Raw genomic sequence first — 12,344 nt, 5'->3', positions numbered from 1 at the left:
TATATATATATATATATATATATATATATATATATATATATGTATATGTGTGTGTGTGCGCGCGTGTGCTTGATCTTTTCCCCACCACTGCTTGACAACCGGTGCTGGTTTGCTTATGGCCCCATAACATAACGGTTCGGCAAAAGAGATACGAATAGAATAATTACTAGGCTTTAAATACTCAAGCGCTGTGTTTGACTTGTCCGATAAACCCCTCAATGCGGTGCCCCAGCATGGCCGCAGTCTAATAACTGAAACAAGTGAAAAATAACAAGGATGCATAAGTTTCGTTTTCTTCATGTTTTGGGTTCGCATCAGAACATGCTAGACTCGATTTTCATCCCTCTGGAGTCAATAAAATAATTCTTTACACTACACGTGCAAGTGAGGTGCACGGTATGGCTGAGTGGTTATGCTGTTGCAGTCATGATCTTAAGATTGTAGTTTCGGTTTCTGGAACGGGCAAAGCACTTCATTTCACGTTACTCCAGTTTATTCTGCTGCCAAAAATAAGTAATCGTGCGTCCCACCAAATGGGAAGGTATATACGCCGTTGAAACTGGGATACGTACTTATGGATCTATGTGACTCGAAAAGGGACTGAAATATTGGTTGTGCTCGACTGGGACTTATTTTATCGATACTGAAAGAATGAAATGAAAGAATGTTCGGCAGAATTTGAGTTTAGAACGTAAAACCCGGACGAAATACTGCTAGAAATTTTAAAGTTCGCCAATTTTGTTGAGCAATAAAACATTAGCAGCTCGTATACCGAATGGAATTGAAACGCATCATAACTCTCCTTGAGTATTTATGACTTTGTTTCACACCAAATGAAAAAAAAAAATGATGCAAGCAGAATGATGGTAATGGTGATGGTGGTTGTTTGCGTTTTAGCAGAAATGTTTTAAGAAGAAATCCATACTTCTTGAAGACGTACACAAATAAGCAAATAAATAAATACATTCTTTCTGTATAAAATATGAATCGAGTTGATAAAAATTTGTAATATGAGTTGTAAGATTACAAAAGATTAAAAGAAAACACATGTGCATCTATGCAAATTAGTCGAAGTGTTAAAGTAATAGATAGAAGGATTGTGAAAACCTCGTTCTTGAGAAACACAATTGTTCTTATCACGAAAAAACTAGGTAGAGTGATAGGAAATAAAAGATAAATACGTGAGATCGAATCCGAGATAGTGCTGGGTGATTAAAGAAGCCACCCGCCTTTCATCTATCTATCTATCTATCTATCTATCGACTTATTTATTCGTTTATGTATTTCTCATCAAATTTACATTCTTAGCAAGATTAATATCTCATTTTATTTTCTCTCTATTCTTTCTTTTATCTGTTTTATTCAGAAATGTTCTAGAAGTAAGCTTAAGTTAAGAACATTATCTTCTTGATTGTTTGCATAATCTAATACCACGGAATTTCTGCGCATATTGTCCACCTTCTGCTTTTAAGTATGTTTTTTTTATTCTTTTCTCTTTCGGATTTCTTTTTCAAACAATAATAATGATACACAACTAAATTGTATAGCATTTTGTATCAACAATCTTTTGTTGTAATAATATATATAAATATATATATGTGTGTGTATGTGTGTATATACATATAATGCAACTTAGCAATCAATTGTATCTATGTATCTATTTATGAATCTATCTATTTATCTATCTATTTATTAATCTATCTAGGTCCCACTCTATCACTATCACTGGTTATCTAAATATGTAGGCGTGTGTGTGTGTCTGTGTGTGAAAAATTTTGCAAGTATCCGTCTTATTTCGCTTGTTGACGTTCTACTTTTGCAAGTCATTAGTTTTGATTTTTATGCTTTCATCCTCTGGTCCCGATGAAACACGTGTTTTTCTTTACCCCCCCCCCGGTCAAACGTCTACGAGAAAGCCTAACAATAACTACCAGTAATATGCTATCATCTTAAACCTAGATAACCAGTTTCTACTTGTGCAAAGTTACAGGTTACTATCATGAACACTAATGATATTACTATAAAACATAGATTGTTCTTTTTATTTTCATGACCAGGAATAATAAATGTTTTTTTGATGAAGGTCAGAGACACACACACACACATATACATACTCTATCTCTCTCTCTCTCATACACACACACACACACACACACACACACAAACGGTGAATTGTATCTGGCAAATACGAGAGGAATGCTTTATACATGTAATGGTTATGATTCATTGGAGTTTAATTCTTATTCCGCTATTTGAGTTTCATGCCACGGCGATCTTCAGTAATCACCTAACATGATCTCAGGCGAGAACTATATACATACATATGTATGTACTTTCAATAAGTTACATACATGCACACACCTGCGTGAGCACACAAACACACATGCTTGGTCGCGTGCACACACATACATACGCATGTACACACACACACACACATGTACACTACACACACACATGTACACTACACTACACACACACACACACACACACACACTTGTTCATATGCCCTCGGTTACATATATAGATATATAACTATAAATATACATAAACATAAATACGTACCTATGTACGAATGTAGTGAGTGTGTGCGTGCGTGTGTGTGAGTGCATGTGTGTGGTGTGTGTACGTGATGTGTGTGCCAGCTCACCGCCTTTCTAGCTGCGTAATTCGGTGTATAACTGACGTAATATGATGTCAGTAATCTTATTAGTCTGAAGGAGAGTAACGAACTGGTTGAATCGATAGAGCGTCGGACAAAACGCCATGTGCTATTTCTTCCGACACTTTACGTTCCAAATTCAAATCCTGCTTACGTTAACTTTTCTTATCTTCTCAGGATCGGTAAAGTAAAGTACAGAAATCAATGTAATTAGCATGTCCTCTGCCCAGGGCGGCGAGCTGGCAGACACGTTAGCACGCCGGGGGAAACACTTAGCGGTATTTTGCGACTTTACGTTCTGAGTTCAAATTCCGCCGAGGTCCACTTTGCCTTTCACCTTTTCGGGGTCGATAAATTAAGTAGCAGTTATGTACTGGGGTCGATCTAATCGACTACCCCTTCCCCCAAAATTTCAGGCCTAGAGTAGAAAAGAACATATTCTCTGCTTTCAAAATTGTTGGACTGTGCCAAAATTAGGAAGAATTATTAATCTGCAGTAGGCAGGGAGCCAGTAAAATCGTTTGGGCGTCGGACAAAATGTTTAGCTTATTTCATCCGGTCGTAGCTTATTTTTTGCAATCTAGTTTCAGATTCCGCCAATGTTATCGGTGTCTTCCATCTTTTCAGGTCCATAAAATAAAGTATCAGTGAAATGCTGGGGTCGCTGGTATTGGCCAGTAGTCTTGATGTAGAGATTAATCTGTTGCCTTAATTAGTAACGCATATTAGAGTGAAGATCAAGGTCACCCATACCAAGTCTTGCAGTTCCGATGATGCTGTGCCGGATAATTAGTACACTTTTTTTTAAAAATAAAATTTTGGTATCTTCTTTGACAAACCTCGTATATATATATATATATATGTGTGTGTGTGTGTGTGTGTGTATATGAACACAAATATCTTAATACGCAAATACGACGTACACAGGTACACACATAGACAGAAATTGATACATACGTGCACACATACGTACATACATGCATGCATACATACATATATATATATATATATATATATATATACACACACACACACACACACACACACACACACACATACACATCTGAAGATCACTGAAAAAGAAAACACCTATGCTGAACTATTGAGAAATCTGTAGTTTCTTTAAACAGATTACAAGTTCAGGTTCATACTTGTAATTATTGGGACCCTTGGGATATATAACACACTGCCTAAATACCAATCTTGAGAAATTAGGCTTCTCAAAACCTGAAAGGAGAAAGCTAATTCGAAGACTACAGATCCAATCCATCACCGGAACTGTAAAAAGCTGTAAACCTTTCCAGAAGTTTATCATTTAAATATACATGATTATGCCGAGATATGCAACTATATGCATGAAAATATATACATAAAACATACAAATCAGCATACATAATACATACATACGTACGTACCCTGTTGTTGATGTTGAAATTCCAATGAAGGAGTCTTGGATCTAGATTAGAAACCAGTTCTTTATCTATCGGCAAGAAATCTTGAAATAAACTGAATAATGACATACATACATAGAACGAATTTATTATTTAGCAACGTTTGTGTTTGATTTGGCTCAAATGATTGCTTATCTGTTCTATCCCCATCTATTCAGCCTGTTCAACCATTCTCGTTGAGCTGTCAGCAAGAACTACTCTACACAATATCATCCCCAATCATTATCTTTCTCTTTCTTCTCGTTGTAGTCACCATATTGCGTCTCTGACACAAGCTGTATGTAAGTGGGTACAGTCTCGTCTGCTAAAGGATTAATTTCTTCTGCTAGATGTCGTATTTCCATTAACAACAACAGGATTTAGATTCTTGTTAATGGCTAATCCCAGTTCGATGGTATAATTCTATAGACGTATCTATGGAGAGCTGTAGAATTTCTCTTTGAACTCTTCCGGCTTCTTTTATCGTGTTGGCGTTTTTTTTTAACACCCAGGAGACTAAAGTAAACCATTCCAAAGTTGAGCAGTAAATTCAAAACTTAAGTAGCAGAGTATTCTATGAGGATTTCCAAAATGTTAGAGATATTGAAAGACTGAAGAACTGTAGAGAAAACTTTATTTAGAGATTGCATATTTGGACACATACATGCATACATATATAATACATACATACATACATACATACATACATACACGAACACCTACACATATACAAGCATATATATACACACCTATAGTATTATATATATATATACATATATATATATTTGCACTTACATAAATACATATATATACAGGTACATATATATGTATCTCTATATATATTATATAAGTATATATATATATATATGTATGTATATGTACGTGTATATGTCATATGCCTGTGTATATGTATGTATAGGTATATATATGTTTGTATATATATATATATGCATATAGATGCACATATGTATATATGTATATATATATATTATATTCGTATATGTATATGTACGTATGCTATATGCTTGTGCATATGTATGTATAGGTATGTTTGTATTTATATAGGTATACATATGTATATGTATATATACATATGTACGCACATACACACTTAAGCTTGCACAGTTTTCCATTACCTTTCTTTCTAAAGTTATCAGCGTGAATGAAAGTTTTTATTCAATCAACAATTCACATTACACGTGTGTGTGCATGTTTAAACACCCACACGAGTATAGACACGTAATCACACACACACACACACACACACACACACACACACACACACACACACACACACACACACACACACACACACACACACACACACACACACACACACACACTCATAAACGTCTCCCTAAGAGAAGCTTATAGATCTTCCCTTCATCTACACATTTCGCTGCAACGGATGGATCGCATTATAACGTAACCGTTCCTGAAATTTGTTCCTAATGCTTTTGGGACAAACACGAACGCTTCCACATCTACTAACCCCCACTTATCAAGTAAAACAAAATCAGTATTGATTCTTTGAGCTACCATTTTTGTTACATAACTGATGTCTGATATATTATTCCAACAGGTATGTGAAAAATTTGAGAATAGTTGTTCCTTAAATGATCTATTTGTAAGTGCGTACAAACGTATTTGATACGTTCATATACACTGAAACATTGGTAGACATTTCGCAGCGGAAATAGTCTTCGAGTGTAACGTTTTATATATGATTGTATATACCAGTGGTTCTCAAAGTGGACGGCACTGCCCCGTTTGTGGCGATGAAAAGATCTAGAGAGACGTTGTAGAAAAGTGCAGCGATATTTAATTTAACACAGCTTCGATCACCTCCAGATAATTAATTCCAACTTGTCCAAGCTTTGCGCAAAACAGCAAATGTAGTAGTTGCTATATTTTTATACATGATCAAACATTTTTAACGAGGCTGTGAATGATTGATCTCGTATTCGGAGCTATTGAAATGTAACGACGCCGAAACGCATGCGTCTTACGGTCCGAGGACATTGTTCATAGACCAACGGTATGTTTTCAAACCTATTATCTACAAGCAGAATTTTCTACAGCGATTATTTCAGCAGCAAAAGGTTTTCTCACGTCCAAATGTTTACGAACGTGTTAAATATGATTGTACGCACATATATTTCATTCAACGCTGCTTCGTGCACCTCCAGTTAACCTAATACTTATTTTTATGTATTACCGAGGCGCAGGTCTTCAATGAAAGTATGGCTTTTACTTTACAACCCTTCATGCCTTTTATCAGCGAGATCGATCTATAAAAATTAGAATATATTTAATCGATATGTGCAAGCGGGGTTGTGCGGTTAAAAGGCTGGCTTTGTAACCATTTGGTTTCAGGTTCAGTGCCGCTGCACGACGCCTTGGGCAAATGTTTCTACTATAGTCTCGAACCGACCTATACTTTGTGAGTGAATTTGGTGGAAGATGGAAACTGTGTGGAAGCCCGTCGTGTATATGCATGCGTGGGTAGTGTAGCTGTGCATGTCTTCGTGTTTGTTTTTGTGGCCCTTTCTCCTGCCACTGCTTGTTAATCGGTGTTGTTTTACGCCTCTCTGAGTTAGTGGTTTGGCAAAAGAGAGCGATTGGGTAAGTACCAATTTTAAAAAAAGTACTAGGGGTGGGGGTCGATGTATTTAAGGGGGTGCCCTAGCATGGCTGCATTCCAAAGACTGACAACTGAAAAAGATGAAAGACAGCAGAAAATCCACTCTGCTTCAATCTACCCAATGCTCACAAATCATATCAATTCTGAAGATTCTTATTTAGGTCAACCACTATTCTTTTCTACTATATGCACAAGTGCATAACTGGTACTTATTTCATCAACCCCAAAAGATGAAAGGCAAAGTCGGCCTCGGCGGAATTTGAACTCGGAACGTAGCGACGGGCGAATTTCGTCCAGCGTGCTAAGAATTCTGCCAGCTCGCCACCTTAGGTCAAGCACTATTCTGTTGAATCATTTCGAAACAGTTTTCTCAATACGATGCATTGGAAAATAGGGGAAGGAGTAGATTGTTAATATCTATTTCTGTATCTTTTAGAAATAAACTTTTCTAAGGATGCTTGTTGGGTCCACTTGAAAAACTGATCTTTAAACTTTTATATACAAAAATAGACATTACATTGTGTGACATTTAACGGATGAAATTCTGGATGGCCCTCTCCGTCTAGTGGATTTTAATATCCTTGGTTGTACGTCAATCAGTAAAAGTATATATGAAAATATTTACAATACGAGGAAACATTGCTTAATAATAATAACAATAATGAGGTATGCAATAAGTAAGAAAGAAAAGTCGATAGATATGACAGGTTAGCTTCGGAGGTTAAGCAGTTCTGGTCGCCGAAAAAGGTGGTAGTAGTACCACCTTTGGAACAGTGAGTAAAAAATCTTGAGAAATACATGGAACGAATAGGGGCTGCAATAAGGATGGAGCACTTGCAGAAAACAGCACTGCTTGGAACCGCTCGAATATTCCGGATGGTGCTCGAAAAATAAAGGGTGTTATTTTAGTTCACTGGTAAGGAACAGCTGACACTATAGTACTTCTCCAGCGTTCGAAGCTGTGAAAAAACAATATAATAATGATAATAATATTCATTGGCCACAAAGGCCGAACACATAACTTACAGTGGAGATAGAACCGTCTGGTTTCATCTTCCATTAAAGATTCTTCAGGGATTATAAGTTATTGTAAAAAAAAAATATACAAATACGTACGAATGACTAAACAAAAGTGTGATTAACACAGTTTAAAAGATACAATTTTAACATTCTTGTATAAATAAATGTAATATCTATATATGAATACACCGTTTAAACACAGATCTGGAATCAAATCACTGTATTTTAGAAAAGTACATATTTAATCTTGCTGCTAAATTAGGTCCTCATTGCTTTGTGGGCTTTTGCTCTCACAAACTTCCAGATCTTGAGAATTTGTCGCAGGAATTAGGTTGAGCTTCTACTGTAAAATTAAGTCCAATGGGTTTTTGGCAGCTTTAAATAGGGATCGAACGTGCTAGTATTTGCCTTTTATTAAAGATTCGTGAAGGATCGTTTATCCCTCTTCTCCGGGATGCCGAAAGAAATTAGAACAACATAAAAATAATGTTTAGAAGATTGTGAGCAGTTCATATTTATCTACATCAAGTGGAGGCGCGTTTACTGATATCCAAGAACCACCCAGACTGGGATTTTAGGTAAAAGTAAATATCCTGAAGTTTGTCAGACACGTCTCTGTGAAGCTCATTCCTAGGTTCTCATTCCTAAGGTATTTTTCGATGTTATTATTATTAATTATTATTATTATTCAGGTCATTGCTTGGAATCGAACTCGGAATCTTGGGGTTAGTAGCCCGCGCTCTTAGCTACTATGCCATATGTCCGTGGGCTACTAACCCCAAGATTCCGAGTTCAATTCCAGGCAGTGACCAATAATATCGAAAAATACCTTAGGAATGAGAACCCAGGTTCGAAATTTCCCGAAGACACCTGAAGAAGGCTGGAGGTTATTTCGGCCGAATCGTTGTGTTAACAAACAAGATGAGGACAAATATCCGTCAAATGTAAATAATGTAAACTTGTGTGCTACATTTGAATAACTTTGATTTGGAGAAAGGTGGACAGGGCTGATTTCACCTTAGTAAATATCAACCCCATTTCCTTTGGTTGCAAATTAATTTCAATGAGCTTTGTGATTCCTGCTTGATGTTTCTTTTGTCTCTGTTTCTAGTTGTCTTAGAAATAATAGCTTTTGAACCAAAGTTAATCTTTGACGAAACAAACGAAAACAAAAAGTAAATTTTTATTATGCAAAAGACACTTACCTAACCAAACTAAATTTGGTGTTCTGTGTATGTCACACAATATATCTTAAGTGATATATAGAATTCCAAATTTTGAAACGCATGTAATACGCATTTTAGAGAAAAAAATTTCATACTTCCACCTCTTCAAGATTGAAAAATATACCCCCCTCCCCCCCCGAGAAATTTCGATTTATGCATGATAGGTGTTCTATTTTTTTATTTGTAAAAATATAAATTACAAGTGTTTCAAAATGTGGAATATTTCATAACGAAATATAACAATTAAATAAATAAATAAATAAATAATGGTGACTTGTGTTCCAAAAGTACGATGAGGAAGTGGGTATTCGTTTGAAAAATATGGATTAAAGTGTTTTATTTTAAAGAAAGTCTGTTCACACATACTTTTGTTACATTTTAGTAAAAGATTAACATCCAGACAGCAGTAATATTTACAATACATCCTCCTTTCCAACCTGCTGAAAGCCATACTGTTTAATCAGGGGAAATAATTTCACAGCGTGACTAAATTCATTGTGAAGTATTAAATAACTATTGTATTACAGAATATAATCTTAGTATTATAAACACATTATTAAATAATCAGCGACGTTATTTGTTGCTACAAGGCTTTAGACTTCCTACTTGACTAAGCAGTAGCAACAATTGAACCATAACCAAAAGAAAAAAAACAAAAAAACATACAGACACGACAAAACATATACACACACACAATGTGTTAAAAATATGTTGTAAATTTAATAACATTTTTCATTGGAAATTTCGAGTTTTCAGATCTTTTGAAGCTATATAATAATTTTCCAAAAATGTATTTTTAACTTTTCAATACAACGGTTACCAAAGCTGGATTATATTCTACGAGCGCCGAGTTCATACGAAATTGGCGGAGAACTGGCAAAATATTGATTTAAATTTTGGTACAACGCCAGCAATTTCGGGAGAAGGGATACGTCGATTACATCAACGTCAGTGTTCAACTGGTTCTTATTTTATTGACCCCAAAAGGATGAAAAGTAAAGTCGACCCCGACGGCATTTGAACTCAGAACGTAAAGTCAGTAGAAAGTGCAGTGACGATTGTGCCAGCTCACTGCCGCAAGAACTGGCAAAAATATTACGATAATGGAGCACCAGACGCATATTAAAAAGAAATTTCTTCATTAGAAAATAATACCCAGATCCTCTGTTTGGAAGATTATAGAATCTAACTTAATTCTACGGACAAAACTAGTTCTCAATATACAAATCATCAGGCCATAAATTTATTTGCTATATATATATTATGTTAGCTTTTACTTTACTGCTAATTTTAGCAGCAGCAGGCGTTGGTATTTTGCAGTTATTTTTCTAAGTTATAACGTCATTCAGGTTTTATCCGCAAAAATTCAAAACACTTCTCTAGTCATTCTAAAATATATTCATTCTAAAATCTACAGTGTTGGTTAGACTAATTCTTCATGATTTGAAAGATAGCTACCCCTTAGGTACATTGTCAGCTGAAAAAGGGCGCTAAAGTTGAACGTTGATGATGGTGCGCACGTTTTACTTAGTGGAAACCAGAAATAGAGTATGGGGCAAGAAAAGTTTGAGAATCACAGTTTTAGATTGCTGAAATATCTGGTATTTCTAGGGTTAAATATATTCCGTTTGCATCATTTAATATAAATATTTTAACAGTTTCTCTTTTTATAGACTCCCATATAATTCTATACGACCTTAGTCACTGACGAGTCAACGAGGGAGTTTCTAGACCACTCATAAGCAAACTGCGGTCTGTGGGACTTCCTGAATGGCACACTAACCAAAAATAAACCTTGATTTTTTTTTTTTAGTAGTGCGGTCTGCCTGGCAATGAGCTATGCCTCATGCATCCCGCTTCTCGAAAACGGTTGTTTATATCTTACCTGTTCTAGATGGTCCATTGACCTGCTAGAAATAGAAGTCAAAACTTTCTCAAATCTCTCCTAACAGTGTTAAAGAATCGGTGACATTGGACAATGTAGTCGTGAGAATAGAAAACGAAAAGGGACTAGTCTCAGATGGAGCATCACTTTCGATCAGATGTCTGCTCCGTCAGAGCCGTCATAATTATTGACGTTTCTCATATATTTTTCACTGTTATTCTTCAGCACATTTTCTTTTACAACGATTGTCTATCAACACATTACCAATTATTTATAAAATTTGTCTTTGTAAAAGCCAAATGTTAGATTTTCGTTGCTAAGATATTATTTTTGGCGTGTAAGAACTTATATGTGACAACAACAACAACAGTTAATAATAGTAATAATAATAATAATAATAGCAACAACAATAATAATAATAATAATAAGCAAAAGGGGCTGATTCCTACCTAGCTCAGATACCAGGAAACCCCAAATTGGCAGAAATTCAGAAGATAGTGCTCATGGGAACTGCCCATATCCTCCGTAAAATAGTCTATATAATCTCAAATTTTAAAACAATCTCATAATTTAGTTTTCGTAAACATTTTCTAGAACAATACTACGTGCAAAACCAAATATATGGCACCCTAGGCATAATACCAACATGAACTTTTGACTTGTCTCATGAAATCTCTGGGTGAGACTTGGAACCAACTTATACAAAGCAAATGTCGAACATATAATATTGGGTTGGCAACTAAGTTCCCGCCGTTTTTTAAATTTAATTTTTTTAAAAGGTTTAATAAGAAAACAACTAATTAATCAATAATGTATTCACCCATGTTGTTTACAACTTCTTCCCAACGTTCAACAAGATTTTCAATACCTCGTTGGTAGAAATCACCCGATTTCGACTCGAAAAATTGATCCAACCAAGCTCTTAATTCTGCATCAGTATTGAACGAAACTCCGCGCATAGCATTTGAAAGAGATCGAAAGAGGTGGAAATCCGTTGGTGCCAAATCAGTAGAGTACGGCAGGTGTGGCAGCACTTCTCAGCCATGCATTTGAATGTCTTCCTTAGTCATATTGGCAAAATGAGGGCGGGCGTTGTCGTGCAGCAGAAGAACTCCATGCTGACGATTAGGCCTTTTCTCTTGAATAGCCGTATTGAGTCGTTCCACCTGTTGAACATAGAGTTCCGCGTTGACCGTTTGGTTCCGTTCAAGCAATTCGTAATGGATAATCCCTTCCCAGTCCCACCATACACACAACATCGTTTTACACGAATGAAGATCTTGTTTCACGCGCAGTGTCGCTTGTTTACCGGGGCTAAACTATTCCTTACGCTGCTTCATATTAATGTACAGGCACCATTTTTCGTCGCCAGTAACGATTCGCTAAAGAAATCGTTGCTTGTGTCCATGAGTTGAGCGGTGACGAGGAAGCAAACCAGCGGAGATTGTGGCTCGTTGATATTTGTTGTTGTCACTTAAAG

At 35.9% G+C, this 12,344-nt stretch overlaps 1 long non-coding RNA gene across 1 annotated transcript in view; it reads right to left on the bottom strand.

Annotated features, from left to right (window-relative positions):
• Window positions 1-7,191: 7,191 nt before the first annotated feature.
• Window positions 7,192-12,344, bottom strand: part of LOC128250561 (uncharacterized) — a 44,895-nt gene continuing 39,742 nt past the window's right edge. Inside the window, exon 2 of the long non-coding RNA XR_008266601.1 lies at window positions 7,192-7,692. This is a non-coding gene — a long non-coding RNA (uncharacterized LOC128250561). The remainder of the gene's footprint in view (window positions 7,693-12,344) is intronic.

This window comes from Octopus bimaculoides, chromosome 22 (assembly GCF_001194135.2).
Source record: "Octopus bimaculoides isolate UCB-OBI-ISO-001 chromosome 22, ASM119413v2, whole genome shotgun sequence".
NCBI classification, from domain to species: Eukaryota; Metazoa; Mollusca; class Cephalopoda; order Octopoda; family Octopodidae; genus Octopus; species Octopus bimaculoides.
This window is presented reverse-complemented; position numbering and strand designations above follow the sequence as displayed.